The sequence below is a fragment of the Podarcis cretensis genome, assembly GCF_951804945.1.
Source record: "Podarcis cretensis genome assembly, chromosome: 8".
NCBI lineage: Eukaryota > Metazoa > Chordata > Lepidosauria > Squamata > Lacertidae > Podarcis > Podarcis cretensis.
The window spans coordinates 93,910,642-93,925,846 of record NC_137177.1 but is presented as its reverse complement, the minus strand read 5'-3'; the positions used below and the strand labels follow the sequence as shown (position 1 = coordinate 93,925,846).

At 51.4% G+C, this 15,205-nt stretch overlaps 1 long non-coding RNA gene across 1 annotated transcript; it reads left to right on the top strand.

The window, feature by feature from the left end:
* Positions 1-4,623: 4,623 nt before the first annotated feature.
* Positions 4,624-5,622, top strand: LOC307222689. Its single transcript, XR_013841847.1, has 2 exons — positions 4,624-4,700; positions 4,935-5,622. It is a non-coding gene; the product is annotated as an uncharacterized lncRNA (long non-coding RNA).
* The last annotated feature ends 9,583 nt before the right edge of the window (positions 5,623-15,205 follow it).

Genomic DNA, 15,205 nt, shown 5'->3' with positions numbered 1-15,205 from the left:
CCGTGCGCACCCCACCTGTTTCGTGGGGGGAACCGGCCACACTGTCCTGGAGTGGAGACATCCTGGTTGAGGGAGAAAAAGAGGACGGCGCCGAGGGGACAGGTCCGCAGCAGAAAAAGGTAAGCCCGACAGAAAGGGCAGCCCGAGGGAAAGGGCAGGAGGCTTGATCAACCTCCCCTGGTTGTGGCAGGATGTCACAGGCAGTAGAGTGCCGCCAGGAATAGGGGCTGGTCGTGGCAGTAGGGTGCCGCCAGCAAAGGTTTGGAATAGAAGAGGGAGGGATATATATATATATGTGTGTCAGAGCTGCCTCTAGGTCCCAGCTCACAGAGGACCAACGCTAGGCTGTAGTAATGTACAAAAGTCTTTATTGAAGTTCAGTTTCCATTTCAAAGCCACAGCGTGCAGCCCTACATCTTAAACCCTAGATCGGCGAAGTCCCGTCTGAGTCCCCTCCCCTATGACACCAGTTTAAGATCCTAGCCCTGCTCCACCTTTTATGCTGCTCTCTCCTCCTCTGGGTCCTCCTGCCCGCTGGGGCATTGCCCTTTCTGGACTCTTCCGACGCTGAGTCGCTTAGCTCCTCCCCCTCCCTCTGGCAGGCTTTAGGACCCGGTTGCCAATCCTCATTCTCTGCTGTCCCGCGCTCCTGTACATTTGAACTTGCCTCTCGCGCCAGCCCAGTGACCTTTCTCCTAACCGTTACACTACTTCGGTCACTGCTTCCCTCTTCCGGGACACTGGCCGGATCTGACCTCTCCTCCGTTGTCCGACTTTCTGATGGAGGCGTGGTCAGCCCTGCCTTATCTTCTCTCCCTGGTGGGGAATGCACTGGCCCCGATCCTTGGGACTCTTCCCCCCCACTCTGCTCTGGTGGGGAAGCTGGTCCTGATTTCCAGCTACTGCTCTGGGAGTCCCTGCTGCCCCCTTGCTCCTGGGGCATTCCCCTTGGGAACCCCCTACCCCTGGCCACTGGCGCCCCCTTCTGTGAATCTTCCGATTCGCTGGATAGGCTCATGGAATCCCTCGGTCCACTGTCCTCTTCTCCTACGCTCCCCTCGGATTCTTCCCCTTCGCTCTCCATCTCCTCTCTTCCCTGTGCCTCTGCTCCTGAGCCCCTGACATCCATCCCCCCTCGAAGCCCCCCCTTCCCCCCTGGCCCTCTTCTGGCGTGGGTTTTGGGTGCTCCAGTGTTGTGGGGGTGAGTGCAGGATACAGTTCTTCCCCCGTGGTGTGCCTCCAGCTGGTTAGATCCGGCCAGTCCTCAACGGGCTTGTCGACGTCGATCTCCTCAGCTTCCATCTCTTTGCCGGTATGTTCGAACCCCGGATCCTCCCCCAACACGTCCATGACTCCCTCTCCCCCTGTCGCCTGGGGTGACTCTGCGTGCGCGGGCCCGCTCGGCAGTTCTCTGCGCCACCCCACCTCAGGTTGATCTTCCCACCAATAAGAGCCGCCTGTGCCAAACCCTGAGAGGGACCGCTCTGGGGAGCTAGTCTCCGGCGCCGTGTCCTCCTCTGAAGAGAACCCCCGGAACGTGCTGGCTGAAAGTGTGGGTGTGAAAAGATATTCGTCAAAATAATCCTCCGGCATGAGCCTGTGTGGGAAGAGTGCGTGGAACTCGTCTTTGAGGTAGTGCTCCTCCACCGCATAGTACGGTACCCAGCTGTTGGCGCTGGCCGGGGTACCTTCCCTGGCGAGGAGATATTCAACCCCCTCTTCCCCCCATCTTGAGTCCAAAATCTCCGTGACCTCGTTGAGCGGCTCCGCCCTCGGCAACCCCCCTGTCGTGGGTGCGTCTCTAAGCGGGCTAGGAGCTGTCCCTGGCGCCTGAAACCTGTGAGGTGCCTTGTAGGGTGTGAGCACCGATCTATGAAATACCGGGTGCATTCTGGAGCCCTCCGGTAGTGTCAACCGGAAGGCCACTGGGTTGATCTGTGCCTCGACTAGGTAAGGGCCTAGCTGCTTGTGTCCGAGCTTCTTCTTAGCTAAGGATCTGGCTGGCACTGCCTGGGCTGCTAACCAGACCCAGTCCCCTACCCGTATGTCCTCCCCAACTCTCCTGTGTCTGTCTGCCTGCATCTTGTACACGTGTTTTGCTAGCTCTAACTGCCTTCGGAGCTGTTCATGGACCTCCTGTAACTCCTCTGCCAATGCCTCTGCTCCCTGCGGCTCCCCCTCCCCCTCTTTCTCTAAGCCTGGGAAGGTCCTGGGATGTCGCCCATTGTTGGCGAAAAACGGTGTCACCCCCGTGGACACGTGTTTCGTGTTGTTGTAGGCAAACTCGGCCAGCGGTAGGTAGTCCACCCAGGTCGAGGGCTGCTGGTTCGCGTAGCATCTCAGGTACTGCTGCATGATGGCGTTGACCCTCTCCGCTTGTCCGTTGGTCTGCGGGTGTCTTGCCGACACTAGGTTGACCTTGACGTTCAGGATTCCCATCAGCTTCTGCCAGAAACTCGAGTTGAACTGGCGCCCCCGGTCGGACAGGATAGACCGTGGCAGGCCGTGCACCTTGAACACGTGGTCTATGAACAGCTTGGCTGTCTGTTCCGCTGTGGCCACCTTCGCGCAAGGAATGAAGTGCGCTATCTTGGTGAACATGTCGACTACCACGAGTACTGCTGTTTTGCCCCTCGAGCTGGGCAGATCAGTGACAAAGTCCAAGGCCACCCTCTCCCACGGTTCGGACGGGGTCTGTAGCGGTTCCAACAGTCCCGCCGGCGGTCTGTGTACTGGCTTGGCCCTTTGGCATGTGTCGCACCTCGTGACGTAATCCGCGACTTCTCCCCGCATCTTGGGCCACCAAAAGTCTCTGGCTACTAATTCCACCGTCTTGTCCTTGCCGAAATGTCCGGCGCTGTGTGCGTCGTGTAGCTGTTGCAGTACTCTCGCGCGGAGTTCATTTCCCGGCACGTAGATGGCCCTTTTGCGGAGGAGCAGTCCGTCGCGTATCTGGAACTCGTCGTCCTTCACTGTGCCGCTGCGCACCTACTCCATCTTGGATCGTGCGAAGGAATCCGTTCGCAGCTCGCGCCGTATTGCTTCCAGGTCCACGGTGGCCGAAGCGCATGCCCACGCCTTAGGTGCGAAAATGTGTTTGGCCGCTACCGGTGCTGCTTCCTCCAGCTCGCGAAGTACCAATCTTCGCTCCTCGCTGCGTCCACTCACGTTGCGAGGTTTTATTGAGACGGGACTTACTGTCAGAGCTGCCTCTAGGTCCCAGCTCACAGAGGACCAACGTTAGGCTGTAGTAATGTACAAAAGTCTTTATTGATGTTCAGTTTCCATTTCAAAGTCACAGCGTGCAGCCCTACGTCTTAAACCCTAGATCGGCGAAGTCCCGTCTGAGTCCCCTCCCCTATGACACCAGTTTAAGATCCTAGCCCTGCTCCACCTTTTACGCTGCTCTCTCCTCCTCTGGGTCCTCCTGCCCGCTGGGGCATTGCCCTTTCTGGACTCTTCCGACGCTGAGTCGCTTAGCTCCTCCCCCTCCCTCCGGCAGGCTTTAGGACCCGGTTCCCAATCCTCATTCTCTGCTGTCCCGCGCTCCTGTACATTTGAACTTTCCTCTCGCGCCAGCCCAGTGACCTTTCTCCTAACCGTTACACTACTTCGGTCACTGCTTCCCTCTTCCGGGACACTGGCCGGATCTGACCTCTCCTCCGTTGTCTGACTTTCTGATGGAGGCGTGGTCAGCCCTACCTTATCTTCTCTCCCTGGTGGGGAATGCACTGGCCCTGATCCTTGGGACTCTTCCCCCCCACTCTGCTCTGGTGGGGAAGCTGGTCCTGATTTCCAGCTACTGCTCTGGGAGTCCCTGCTGCCCCCTTGCTCCTGGGGCGTTCCCCTTGGGAACCCCCTACCCCTGGCCACTGGCGCCCCCTTCTGTGAATCTTCTGATTCGCTGGATAGGCTCATGGAATCCCTCAGTCCACTGTCCTCTTCTCCTACGCTCCCCTCGGATTCTTCCCCTTCGCTCTCCATCTCCTCTCTTCCCTGTGCCTCTGCTCCTGAGCCCCTGATAATATGTATTGTGATTTTTGGTGTGTTCTGTGTGGTGTGTGTGTGTCTCAGATACTCCAGTGTTTGGTTTGGTGTGTGAAGGTCGGGGCTTAGCGTCCCTTTGGCCAAGCAGGGTTGTGCATTTTCTGCCAGGGCAACCTCGTGCAGATCACAATCTGTAGTACATGAAGTGTGAGAGAATTTTTACTGTGAATAGGAGCGGAGTATCTGGAAGAAATGGGTTCTGGACAGAGTAAAAGTACTCCTTTAGAATGCTTTTTGAAAAATTGGAAGGCAGCCACAAAAGATGATGATTGGGGATTCAAGCTTACGAGGGGGAGGATGAGGACCTTGTGTGAATTAGATTGGCCCACCCAAACAATAAATTGGCCGTCCACAGGGACCCTTGATTTGCAACTTATTAATCCATTATATCAGAACATTTTGAATGTCCACCCTGATCAAATCCCCTACATCTCCACATGGAAGACCAATGTGGAAAAGAACCCCCCCTGGCTGAAGTCATGTTGCCTAGAAGTCTCAGGCAGCCGTATCTGTTCAGTCAGGAAGACCTCCAGTCCTCCAGGATTCAGAGAGGGAAGAGGATAAAGTTTTGATTCCCCCCACCGCCTTATGCCCTGGCAACGGCCCCGGCACCACCCCCGCCACAGGGAGCAGATGACCCAGCCCCCAATCCCGTGGACAATGCATTGTTAGACCTGGACAAAGATGAAGAAAGGGAGGAAGAAGAAGAGGATGATGAGAATGAGGAATTTGTAAGGAGATTGGTTAAGTTGACAGAAAATAATAAGATATGGACAGAGAAACAGGCAGAACGTTTGAGGAAGTATGTGGAACCTTATGCAGGAGAAGTGGACGTCAGTCCCCATTTGTTAAAAGCGGCAGGATGTACGGGGGAACAGAGAAGAAAGTGGCAGAGAGAGTGGGGAAGGGCAGCGAAAAGAGTGACCCTCCATAGGGCACATAAAGCACAGAAGAAGGGCGCGGCCCGAGTGATGCCTCTCCGCAGAGTGTACGACCCTCCGGCCCCCGCGGGACCTGACGGGGCGGTGCCCAATAGAACTTATACAGTTCAACATGTCCCCTTCTCTAGTGCAGACATTTGTAATTGGAGGAACCAAAACCCTTCATTTGAAGAGAACCCAGCAAAAATAATCAAGCTGTTTGAGGGAATTTTCAAAACCTATAATCCCACTTTTGATGATGTGCAATATTTGATGGATGCCCTGCTAACTACAGAGGAGGCTAGGCGAATTCATGCTGAAGCCCGAGCACACATGAGAGCGCAGGGGGTAGGAGATCTTATTATTGCAGCAGGATATCCTGAAAATACCCCGAATTGGGATTATCAGACCATTGATGGCCAAAATACCCTCACCACTTATCGCCAGAATGTCCTAAATGGCATGAGGAGGGCAGCCAGAAAACCCACCAACTTTGTAAAGGCCAGAGAAATAGTGCAAGGGACGGAAGAGGCCCCTGGGGCCTACTTAGAGAGGCTGAAGGAAGCCTACCGCCAGTATACCCCCGTGGACCCAGATGAGGCTGCCAACGCCCCAATTCTCAAGGCGGCTTTTGTAGCCCAGGCAGCGCCCAATATTCGCCGAAAAATCCAAAAAAATGAAGGTTTTATGGGCCACACCCTTGAATGGATGCTGGAATTAGCCCAGGCCACTTATAACCAGAGGGAGGAAGAGGCACAGAAGAAGAGAAATACCAAGCGAAAAAGTTAATGGCGCTGCAAGCTGCCGCACCCACCCAAGAAGCAGGGAGTGGCCGAGGAAGAGGAGGGGACCGTCTGGGCAGGAACCAGTGCGCCATCTGCCAGCAGGAAGGACATTGGAAGAGAGAATGTCCGCGCCTCAGTTCAGGAGGGGCAGGAAGAGGAAGGGGAGAGCGAGTGCCAGGCCCCATCCCACTGGGACAGGGACAAGAACTGAGGCCCTGGGCCTCCACCAGCGCCGGAAGAGGAAGGGGACGGGGACAGGAGCGTCCATGGCACCCCCCAGCCCCATGACAGCCTGGCGTTATGAGTTTGAATGAAGAAGTTGAATATTAGGACAGACCAGGCCCTGCTGATTTAGGTTCCCGTGAGCCCATGGTCAAATTGCAAACTGGGAACCGGACTATATCGTTTATGATTGACACTGGCACCGCCCACTCTGTTTTGCCTCTACCCATAACCAAAACTCCTAATCAAGAGATTAACATAGTGGGAGCAACGGGAAAGGCCCAAAAGGTACCCTTTCTGCAATCAGTCACCTGCCGCCTGGGAGGCCAAGTAGTTCAACATAAATTTCTCTACATACCAGATTGCCCCATTCCAATGTTGGGCCAAGACATGTTATCAAAATTACAAGCCCAGATTTTGTTTCAACCTACCGGAAATGTAACCATGACAACAGGACCACCAGGAGAATTCCTCTTAGAAATGCCCCTAAGAGAACAATGGAGGCTAATGGCAATAAGAGAAGAGGAGGGAATCCTCCCGATCAGCCTGCTTCATGATGTTGACCCCGGAGTGTGGGCGGAGGATAACCCACCAGGAATGGCGAAGAACATTCCACCAATAATTGTAAAGCCTAAGCCGTTTGCCAATCCGGTTGCAGTCAACCAGTACCCCATCCCACGACGGGCAGCTGAAGGAGTGTGGGTGCATCTGGAGCGATTACTCCAACATGGAATATTGAAGCTTTGTCAATCACAATGGAACACCCCTCTATTACCAGTGAAGAAGGAGGACGGGGGATATCGCCCAGTCCAGGACCTCAGATTGGTCAACCAGGCTGTGGAGACCCTCCATCCCAATGTACCGAACCCCTACACTTTATTGAGCCTAATACCTCCCACTGCATGTTGTTTCACAGTATTGGATTTGAAGGATGCCTTTTTCTGCTGCCGATTGGCTGAAGAGAGCCAACCCTTGTTTGCATTTCAATGGACAGACCCTAGCACGGGAACAAAGGTTCAATATACATGGACAAGGCTCCCACAAGGCTTCAAGAATTCCCCAACCCTTTTTGGAGTTGCATTGGCCTCAGATTTGTCTAGCTTTCCTACCAACCCCTCCAGGATTTTGTTGCAGTATGTAGATGACCTTTTGTTGGCGTGTTCAGACGAAGACACGTGTATGGAAGCCACAAAGGATTTGCTGAACCATTTAGCTGAAGCAGGGTACAGAGTATCTAAGAAAAAGGCCCAGATATGCCAGCCCACCGTGAAATACCTTGGATTTAATATATCCCATCAGCAACGGACCCTGAGGGAAGAAAGGAAGCAAGCTATTACCCAGATACCCGAGCCAAAGAACCGCAGGGAACTCCGTGGCTTTCTGGGGTCTGCAGGATTCTGTAGGATATGGATACCTAATTACAGCCCCATTGCCAAACCTCTACATGAGTCAACCAGAGGAACTGAAAAGGACCCCTTTGTCTGGGGCGAGGAACAAAGACAAGCCTTTGAGGATTTGAAGAGGGCACTACAACAGGCCCCAGCGCTTGGCATCCCAAACCCCGAGAAGCCTTTCACTCTGTTCGTGGATGAAGATCAAGGAACAGCAAAGGGAGTCCTGTGCCAGAGGTTGGGAAGTTGGCAACAACCAGTAGCATATTTGTCTGAGCGTCTGACAGCTACAGAACAAGGCTTACCGCCATGCATGAGGGCAGTTGTGGCAGTGGCCACCCTACTCACCAAGGCAGACAAATTCACATTCGGACAGGATACTACCTGTGTAACCCCACATGCAGTCCCAGCCTTGCTTGACATGAAGGGCACTTATTTCCTCTCCCAGGCTAAAATGAGGAAATGTCAGATGCTACTACTACATCCGCGTTTGAAATTCCAAGTCACCACAGCCCTCAAACCAGCTACCCTATTACCGGTAGGAGAAGGTGAGGAGCCCACGCATGATTGCATTGAAGTAATGGATGAGGTGTACTCTAGCAGACCTGACCTTAAAGATGAAGCAGAACCCCAGTGGCTGTCATGGTTTGTGGATGGAAGCAGCTATATTGAGGCTGGACACCGGAAGGCAGGTTACGCAGTGGTTACCCTGGAAGATCAGGTAATGGAGGCAAAGCCACTCCCACTTGGAAAATCAGCACAATTGGCAGAATTAACTGCGCTCACCAGAGCCCTAAACCTGGCAAAGGGGCAGAAGATAAATATCTATACCGACTCCAAATATGCATTCCTGACCTTACATGCCCATGGAGCCCTATGGAAGGAAAGGGGCTTACTCACTTCTAGAGGAAGCCAGGTGGCACATCCACAAGCCCTGCTGGACCTTCTAGATGCGGTATGGGAACCTGAAGCTGTAGCAGTTGTTCATTGCTATGGGCATAAAACTGGACCAGGTGAAGTAGCAAGGGGAAATTGACTGGCAGATAAAGTGGCCAAGGAGGCAGCCCGGGAACCAGATCCTGCCTCAATCGTCGGAGCATTGGTCCCAGAAGAGATCCTGGGCTCTACTGATAAGCCAACCTACACCAAACAGGAGAGGGACACTGCAGTTGCCCAAAAGCTGATAGTATCGGAAGAAGGGTGGTACCTTACCCCAGATGACAGGATATGGGTCCCAGAGTCCCTATCCCGGCAAGTAGTCCAGAGATACCACGAGTCCACCCATGTGGGACCAGACGCCACGACAAAGCATCTGGAGAAGTGTTTTTATATAGCCAATCTTTATCAACTAGCATCTCAAACCTCCAGGAAATGCCTACTGTGCCAAAAGAATAACCCCAGAGCCGGACCATTGGCTCCCCCGGGGATCCAGCATAGTGGCACCACACCCATGGAGGACCTTGTTATGGACTTCACTGAATTGCCCCGTTGTGGACTGTATCGCTATCTTTTGGTGGCAGTCTGTACATATACAGGATGGGTTGAAGCTTGGCCCACTAAGACTGAGAAGGCAACTGAAGTAACCAGATGCCTGCTGCGAGAGATCATTCCCCGCTATGGTCTGCCTCGCTCAATAGGGTCTGACAATGGACCAGCCTTTGTTCACTCAGTGTTGCAGGAGTTAGCTAAGGCGCTACAAATCAACTGGAAGTTGCATACAGCATACAGACCCCAGAGTTCAGGAAAAGTCGAAAGAATGAACAGGACTCTAAAGAATCAGCTATCCAAGCTGACCCAGGAAACTGGGTCCAATTGGGTGGCAATGTTACCTCTGGCATTACTCAGGGTCCGCAGCCTCCCATTAAAACGGACCCATCTGTCACCCTTTGAAATTGTGTTTGGGAGACCGGCTCCATATGTCAGAATGTTATCCCCACATGCTGGTCAGGATATGCAATTGAATAATTATGTCCAGTCACTCTCCCGAGTTCTCTTTTGTCTCAACAGGTGGACCCAGGCTCGCACCCCCTGTGTGTTAACTGAACCGCTTCATCAGTTCGAGCCAGGTGATGAAGTGTGGGTGAAAGATTGGGCATGGACGCCGCTGCAGCCGTGCTGGAAGGGACCTTACACCGTCCTGCTTTCCACACCCACCGCCGTGAAAGTTGCCGGCATCACCCCTTGGGTCCACCACACCAGAGTAAAAAGAGCTGTTACAGATTGGACTGTGCAATTAAATCCTGATCAACCCCTTCGGCTGACCATCTCCAGACCCTCCGCTGACGACCGCTCTGCTGGTATCACACCGGAAGCTGATACCTCTACGCACAGCTGAAGAATTGGATGGGAGGGGCGCCCGCGGGCAGCATCCCCAACGTAGAGACACGTTCCAGGACAAATTGGGAAGCACCACCGGGACATTTGATATTATTAGGGCAGGAACCCCTTGATGTGATTACTCCCAGTATTCAGCCCCTGCACAGTATTCAGCCCCTGCACAGTATTCAGCCCTCCACATGCAGCTGCTGGGTGACCTTGGGCCAGTCACACTTCCTTGAAGTCTCTCAGCCCCACTCACCTCACAGAGTGTTTGTTGTGGGGGAGGAAGGGAAAGGAGAATGTTAGCCGCTTTGAGACTCCTTAAAGGGAGTGAAAGGCGGGATATCAAATCCAAACTCTTCTGCAAGCATGGGTATATTCTTGTGGGTGCATTTGTGTATACGTAGAAGGAGGGGCTCCTTTTGGGTATAATATCTTAGGGAGGCAACACCAGAGTTCAATCCATCCAACAGGGATAGTAGGTAAACTGACCCACCTAGTGGGAGCATCAGCACGAATACCAATGGGCTCTTCAACGATGAGCACACCCCCTGAATACTGGTGGGAGGAACCATGGGATCACTGGGGTTGGTGGCTAGCGGTGATTTGTGCGGCCCTGATCTTTTGGATGCTTGCTTATTTCTGTTGGCATGAGCGTAATCGAATCTGTGGGAAAAAGCGTAACCCTGCCATACCCCTAATGATACTCATTCTTTTCTTGTCAAAAGGGTCTGATATCACCGCCGCCCCAGGGCAGGAAGCCAAGATTTCCTATACCAATGTCACCAAACAGATATATGATTGGGGAGCCAGAAGCCCCCACAATAGGTGGTTACAGATAGCCGAAATGATGGCCCATTCGGTCAATAAATCCAAATGTCTGGTATGCACCCTTGCCCCAACGGATGCTCTAGGAGGCTTACCTTTCCTCCCATTGCCATTCAATTATTCCACCATCCAGAATTTCTCCAAGCTCCCAGATTCCGAGCTTTGGCCACAATGGGACCACCCATCCCCTTTAAGGATCCATAGGGTTCGTGGACATTTGTGTGTGACGCAGCAAAGGAGCCAGTCCTCACCTATTTTTGTTGGAATGTCCCACTGTACTTGTTCTTGTGACCCAAGCAATGTGACATCACAAAACAGTAAGGTCACCTATCTAGGGTGTGGTGGAAGGTGCCAGGCTTTGATAGAAATCCTTAATCGAATCTTGACCAAGCAGAAGAGTGTAAGCCAGAGAAAATTGGGTCTTTATTGGGTTTGTGGAACCACAGCTTATCATGATTTGCCCTACCCCTGGCATGGAACTTGCTTCCCTGCCTTTCTTTTGCCCCCCATGTGGATTTTGCCCCCTTCTCAAAAGCCCGGGCGGCAACGCTGCTCTGTGGACATATCAGGGATCGCCTCAGGCAGTAAGCAAACCTGGGGAAAGGATGAATGGCCGCCTGAGCGTATAATTGCCCATTATGATCTGGCCTCCTGGAATCCGGATGAATTAGTTGCAGGTGCTAGAGAGCCGATTTACAATTTGAACAGGATCATCCGACTCCAGGCGGTGGTGGAGATTGTAGCAAATGCCACGGCCTCTGCCCTCCGATTGGTGGCCAAACAATTAGATGAAACCCGAACGGCCGTTCTCCAATTGCGCCTGGGAATGGATTTTCTCCTGGCAAAGCAAGGTGGTTTTTGTGCAGCCCTTAATTTGACTGGAGGAGCCTGCTGCTTTAACATTTCAGATCATGGAGAGGCCATCCACAATTTAGCAGCCAGCATCAAACAAGTGGCGCATGTCCCCGTGCAGACCTGGAATGGGTGGGACATGTCTTGGCTGGATGGCATCTTCCCTGGGGGATGGATGGGGCGTATTGTTATGATGCTGATAGGGCCTCTAATGCTTTTATTATCACTCTGCTTTTGTATTCCCTGCTTGATGCAATGCTTGCAGAATATGATGGAAAAAATGATGTCTCGCATGATGGGTCCACGTGTGATTGCTTTTATGAGAGAATATAGACCCTTACCCCAGAACGAATCTAAGTAATAGATTGTTCAAAATAAGAGGAGGGAGGGAAGGGAGAGGGAAGGGTTAATCTTAATATTATCTGCACATAGTGAGCTTCTGCACCAAACTTACTTCTGCAATTGTGGTTAAGCAGCTAGCAGAGCCCACAGTTGCTTGCTAAATTTGATCAGGCAGGCTAGAGGCCGCTTCCTGCCTTGTGCTTCCTGCTTCAGTAACGCAAGAGAAGAAAGACACGTATAAGAAAAGACACGTATAGGGGAGGGGGGGGTGCTTAGCTAAGCCATATAGCTGTATGCCAAATAAGGTGATAAGTTGTAGTCTTGCCAGCTGATTGGGCTGCTTGGGGGGAGGCAAATGGGTGCTTTTAGGTATAAGAGTGCTTGCTGGACACAGGAATTTTGCAGCCAGTTTTCAGAAGCTATTCTGCTGGTTGTCTCTGTGCACAGATTTCAATAAACTCTTTTTCTCCAAAGAAGATTTTGCTTTCCTGGTACTTTTGTTCCCTCCAAGGTCCGGGGATGGCGAGGCTGATGGATCCCTAGGTAAATAAGGCTTCAATATGTCTGTGTCTGTTCTACTGGTAAAGTCAAGGCCAGTCTTGCCATCAAACTGATAAGGGAGAGAGCTGTGTTCTTGTTTTTCATTTGCTCAACGGCTAAAGTTTATGCATTTTAGCTAAGGAGAAATGGGGATTTTGGTGCAGTTTAAAAACTGCCTGCACAGTCAGTTTTGGGTTTTGGAAATCCATTCCTTCATTCCCTACTCTTCTTTTGGACAGCCTTTCGGCTCGTCCCAAGGTACTGGCCGGTATTCTCATGTCAGTGCTGTAATCTTGGGCCGAATCATTCGTAACATCATTTTATGCACCATATTTTGCAGGCATTGCGTTAAGCAGGGTATACAGGAGCAGAAAAGAAGCAAGATTAGTCCATTAACATCATTACAAGCCCTCTAAGCCACCCAAGATTCAGAAGCCACTGAGTCAACCAAGACATGTCCCATCCATTCCAGGTTGGGACAGGAACATGGGCTATTTTCTCTCTTTCTGTTGCCAGGTGTCGAATAGCTACACCATGGTCAGAGATGTTAAAGCCACAGGCTCCGTCTGTCAAATTTAACGCACCCCAAAATCCATCGGAAGCCAAAATTGGGGCCGTAATTGAGGACTCATTCCAAAGCACAGGGAGGAGGGGTACTCCTCCCAAAGCATCTGTAGGTTACAGAGTGCGAGAGGTTCTGGGTGCAGACCGTGCAATTGGTTCGGTTTTGCAGAATAGGCTTCCATTTCTGCGTGTTGTGGGCACCCCATTCTCTCATTAGCCTTAAGTTGTTACCTTAAGTGGTGTGGGTGCGGCGATGGCCCGAAATTAGAAGACTACCATCAAGGCTAAAACCATGTCCCCCCACAGCCCTACCTGCATCATTTGGGCACAGGGATACATCTATTTCCTAATACCTTCTTTTTCTAACACCTGGGGTACCTCCCACAAAGCTACATAGAAAGCTATATATTCAAAGGGAAAGAAAAGATAATGTCCTCTTTTAGTCCACGCTGGATTCTTCTTTTGCCGTGCGTAAGTGGCACCAGCAGGGCGGTCATCTGGTGGGCGCTGAGCCGATGTGGTGAGGAGAAGCGTGAGGCGGCGTCTGTAGGGCACTGAGAGATGGTGAGTCGAAGGGGTTGGTGTAGATCTATCGTAGCAGTCCAACTGCCTGGGGTTTGCTTCATCCTTCAAATCAGGCCTGCTTGAATATATGCAGTCAGGTGTTGGAGGCCCATTCTCTCCCATAGGTGGTGGCGTAACCGGGTTAAGAACCTCAGTAACTCGAAGCTGCAACTGCGGCTGCATGAGCAGTGCTTGGCAAAGGGAGATAGAAAAATAAGTTCCTTTCATATCCAACAATGCTGGCCCAGCGTGAGGAGTGACGCACGTGGTTTCCTGTCCAAAGGTGAACTTGTCAGCTTTTGTAATCAGAGTGGCAGCAGTCACTGCTGTTCGCATGCAGGGAGGCAAACCTTGTTTCGTAGTGGTTAATTTTTCAAATAGTCTATGGGTTGGTCATCTTCAGAGTCTAACAATTACCTTGATAGAATTACCTTGATAAAAAACATATTTCGCCATGTGCAAATGGCTTTGGATACCTACTAGGTCCACAAATCACCATATAGCATATATTCAATACACACAAGAAAACGACAATTTGAGCCCAACAAAGGACTGCTGGACATCCAAAGGGCCCCATTACCCCATTAATGCCTTCTGTTTCTTCAGCCAATTCCCATCCCTGTACTCTGCTGCCCTCAGGACCAAAGGCGCTACGCCCACTTTATCACTATATACTGAAACACCCTTTTGTACTGTCCTTTTGTCCACTTCACCTCCTTTTCTTAGGTCCTTTCTAAATTCTTCAGTCCCAACATCATCATCATCATCATCATTATTTTTTCCCTTCTCATCCTCTCTCTCTCTCTCTCTCTCTCTCTCTCTCTCTCTCTGACACTGACACAAAGATGAAGTACGTTAACAAGGTGACACAGGTGATGATCTGGCATCTGAAATCATTCACACAAACAGAAAGCTTAAAAACACACCAAAAAAATCATGTACCAGATGCTGGCTCTCTTCTCCAGGGTTAAATGTGATTGTAGCATATACACACAAATTGCAAGCAGAAATTAAATCACAAAAGAATGAGATCCTCTTGGAAGGTAGCATATTACCGTGATTACCCTTCCATTGCCTTTTAAGATATGCTTCTGTTTTAAATTCTTTCTGCAGAATATTCACTGCGAAAGGGGGTTCTGTTGGGCTGCATTTGAAAGTTGATTAACCTTTTCGATAAATTGTAGGACAGTCCTTCCCAGTTTCCCCCTATTATTATTTATTGTTGTTGTTGTTGTTTAGTCGTTTAGTCGTGTCCGACTCTTCGTGACCCCATGGACCAGAGAACGCCAGGCACTCCTGTCCTCCACTGCCCCCCGCAGCTTGGTCAGACTCATGCTGGTAACCTCGAAAACACTATCCAACCATCTCGTCCTCTGTCGCCCCCTTCTCCTTGTGCCCTCCATCTTTCCCAACATCAGGGTCTTCTCCAGGGAGTCTTCTCTTCTCATGAGGTGGCCAAAGTACTGGAGCCTCAGCTTCACAATCTGTCCTTCCAGTGAGCACTCAGGGCTGATTTCCTTCAGAATGGAGAGGTTTGATCTTCTTGCAGTCCATGGGACTCTCAAGAGTCTCCTCCAGCACCATAATTCAAAAGCATCAATTCTTCGGCGATCAGCCTTCTTTATGGTCCAGCTCTCACTTCCATACATCACTACTGGGAAAACCATAGCTTTAACTATACGGACCTTTGTTGGCAAGGTGATGTCTCTACTTCTCAAGATGCTGTCTAGGCCTGTCATTGCCCTTCTCCCAAGAAGCAGGCGTCTTTTAATTTCGTGGTTGCTGTCACCATCTGCAGTGATCATGGAGCCCAAGAAAGTAAAATCTCTCA